This window comes from Triticum dicoccoides, chromosome 4B (assembly GCF_002162155.2).
Source record: "Triticum dicoccoides isolate Atlit2015 ecotype Zavitan chromosome 4B, WEW_v2.0, whole genome shotgun sequence".
Taxonomy (NCBI): domain Eukaryota; kingdom Viridiplantae; phylum Streptophyta; class Magnoliopsida; order Poales; family Poaceae; genus Triticum; species Triticum dicoccoides.
The window spans coordinates 238,085,857-238,089,813 of record NC_041387.1 but is presented as its reverse complement, the minus strand read 5'-3'; positions in this window follow the sequence as shown (position 1 = coordinate 238,089,813).

Here is a 3,957-nt window from a genome sequence, read left to right as displayed (position 1 = left end):
GAAGAAAATAAAAGAAGTAAAAGAAGTAGAAAAAAGATGAAAAAGAAGAAGAAGAAAAGAAGTAGAAGAAGAAGAAAAGAAGAAAAGAAAAGAAGTGATATACATATTTTTTTTCTTTTTTTTGTTGTTTAATTGTTGTTTAATTGTTAGTGTTAGTGTTAGTGTTAGAAAAGAAGAAGATTTAGTGTTAGTGTTAGAAAAAAGAATATGTAGAAGAAAAGAAGAAGAAGAAGAAGAAAAGAAGTAGAAGAAGAAGAAGAAGAAAAGAAGAAAAGAAAAGAAGTAAAAGAAGTAGAAAAAAGATGAAAAAGAAGAAGAAGAAAAGAAGAAGAAGAAGTAGTAGAAGAAGAAAAGAAGAAAAGAAAAGAAGTGATATACATATTATTATTCATGTCGGTATTTTTTTTATGTTGTACTAATTTTGTTTACTCTTTGTCATGGCAGGTGTTGAAAGATGGTGGGCGCTGGTCGGGAGCGCTCCGAGGACCCTTCTTCGTCGGCGCATGGTGCAAGGTCTTCCATTCCACACGCACTTCTCTGCCGAGCGTTGCTGGACAGTATGGCGACACCGCTGGGTCCTTCTTTGTCGACCGCGGTGCCGAGCAGGGGACGAGGTAAGAAGAAGAGAGGAGATGGAGCACGTGGTCGCGGGAGAGGAGGTAGGGTGACTGCGAGGGTGCCTTCCTCGCCGCCGCCCCCAGCTGTTTCACCCGAGCACGTGACTGCTAGGGTGGACTCGTCCGAGGAGGAGGCTACACAGACTCCGGTCCACGAGCCTCCGGTCCACGGGCCTTCAGCCCACGAGCCTCGGGTTGACGGGCCTTCGGGCCACGAGAGTTCGGCCCACGAGACCTCGGAGGAACACATGTGTGGATGGGGTACCTGGCCGGATCATCCTGAGGGGCCGAGTGGCCATGCTGATGATGGCGGGGAGCCGACTGATATTGAGGAGGAGGGGGGCACCGTCTACCAGCGTGGTTGTACACGGCTCCCGGACGTGTCGACGACCCGCGAGCAGAGGTGGTTGATTTTCCCTAATGGGGAGAGGTAAGTGCATTTAATCTTTTTGTACCCTTTTGCATTCACGTTTCTTCAAATATCTAATGCATTGGCCTTGTCATGCTGCAGGGGTTGGGACCACCATCATAGTGTCCGCCAGCCCAATTCCGTCCTTAGAGTTCTTTGTCGGCAAAACTTCCCGGGGTTTGTCACGTTGCCTGGTGAGGGTCGGCTTCCAGAGCTTGGATTGAGTTGGTAGCACTACTTGGCTGCCTCGGCCCCGCCGGGTGAGATTATCGACGGTGTCTTGTGCAAGACAAGGGCAGACGTGGTGATTAGAAAGTTAAGTGTAATTTCTCCTTTACACAATTAAAAATCTTCAACTAGCTAGTTATTAATTGTACTAATCAATATTGTATCATTTGATTGCAAACATTCTACAGGTGTGAGGAGGGATACGAGGAGGAGGAGGCAAATGTTAACGATAACGTCTGCAAGCGCCTACTATAGAACTTACGGCACGAGGCTCGGGTGCAGGCTGTTCGAGACTACTACACCGCGCGTGGTATCAACAAGACCAAGCCGGCGTGCCGTGAGAAGTTCTTGAGTAAGGAGGAGTACATGAAGGTAATTCTTAAGGCCTTGTACTTTACTTCCTTCATTTAGTAATTCATAGCCGTAGCGCTCAAGTTTCTATTTCCTAACTTAGGCCTCTCCGAGATGGTGTGCGGATCAGATGGATTGTTGGGAGGTGTTGGTCAATGAGTGGTGCTCAAAAGAATGGCGAGCCCTCCACAACGAGGCCAAGGACAAACGTGCCCAAATGGAAGGTGTGCCACACCATCAAGGCAGCTCCAACTTATATCAGTACCGGCGGAACCGGGTATGTGGTTTGCTTCATGATTCATGCAATTCGTTCGTCATGCTAGCTTCCAGCCCTTTAATTACTAATTTACTTTGTTTCTCTCTTTCAGACATGCTACAATAAGGCGGATAAGTTGCCAGAGGTGTACGACCTGTATGCCATGGCCCACACTGGCTCTTACAAGAAAGTCAAGGTATTCTCTGCGTCTGACCTCGATGATCCAAAAAACTTCACCAACATCTCCTCCCATGACAAGCTCATGAAATATAGAGATGAGGGGAAGTCGAGGAAAGGGGAGGACTTTAACCCGAGCCAGGGTCCCATTGATACCGAGCTGCTGATGATATCTGGTGGCGGGAGGTCCCATGGCTCCATAGCCATGGGAGATGGACTTATCCGTTGTCCTAGCACTCTCCCGGAAATCAAGGCGCGCCAGTCGAACTCTGCTCCTGTGATAAGGCCTCGTGAACGGCCAGTCCAACTCACCTTCAAGGTTAGTTATACGTACTCAGCTATCTTTCTCCATTACATTGTGTGCGCTTCCATCAATGATTACAAATGGTAACGAGGAGTGGTGTTGCAGGCTGCTATACAAAGTGAGAGAGATAGAACGGAGAAACTTCTGGCGGAGGCAGCGGAGAGGCAGCGGGAGTTGGAGGAGAGGACGACAAAGATGTTGGAGGAGGAGAGGGCACGGAATGACATGCAGGCAAGGGCCATGTACGAGCTCCTTGTGGTAAGTTTTTTCTACACATTAGCCAAAACATTCATGTAGTGTTTGTCTCATTACTAACTAGTATGACTGAGTCATCAAAACCAAATGTGCAGTCTATGTGTGAGAAGTCCGGTCAGACCGCTCCACCGATGCCAGTGATTGCTCCTGGGATCACGGTGAGTTTAATTTGAATGGACATTACTTGCTAGTCTTAACATTTGAGTGTCATCATGCTAACGAGACATTGGAAATGATCTTTGGTGCACCGTAACTCCAGAAAAGCATCGCATGATCCTTCTCCAGCTACCGGCACGAGCCACCCCGCTACAACACCTCCATGATCATGGTAAGTGTCTCTAGTGTTTTGCTTAACAAATGCATAAAGACCTAGACTTAGCTTTATTTCCTCCAATATGCTTACCATAATGACTTAGAGTTAGCTTCTTTTCCTCCAAAATGACTTAATAAGCTTACTAACCTCCAAAACCATCCCTTTTACCTATGTTAGCTCTAAAACGATATGTACTTAGCTTACTTATGTAAAAAAATGGCATAATTAGCTTAGTTAGCTCATAAACGATCCCATTTTACCTAAGTTAGCTCTAAAATGACCCATTTTATCTTACTTAGCTGATAAATGATCCATTTTACCCAAGTTAGCTCTAAAATGACCTATTTTAACTAGATTAGCTCCTAAATGATCCATTTTACCTACGTTAGCTCTAAAATGACCCATTTTACCTAGGTTAGCTCCAAAATGACCCATCTTACCTAGGTTAGCTCTAAAATGATGCATTTTACCCAAGTTGGCTCTAAAATGACCCATTTTACCTAGATTAGCTCATAAACGATCCATTTCACCTAGGTTAGCTCCAAAATGACCCATCTTACCTAGGTTAGCTCCAAAATGACCCATCACACCTAGGTTAGCTCTAAAATGATGTTTTACTAAGTTAACTCATAAATGATCATTTTCAACTAAGTTAGCTCATAAACGATCCATTTCACCGAAGTTAGCTCAAAAACGATCCATTTCACCTAAATTAGCTCATAAATGATCCATTTCACCTAAGTTAGCTCATAAATGACATATACTTCTTGTTCTACTCTTCTTCTTGTAGTCACGTTTTTCTAACTTTCTTATTTGCCATTTTGCAGATTTCATTCACTTCACGGAAGCTAGCTTGCTATGATGGAGTGCTTGTTTTTTCTTTCATTCTCTTCAAGTATTCTTCTAGCTTGCTATGTTGATGAAACTTTGCATTGTAATATGTATGGATGGAACAATGTGTATGCGCAACTTGGTATGTATGAATGGATGGAACTATATATGTATGTACAATGAAACTTATGTGCTAGATATGTCATATGTTTGCTG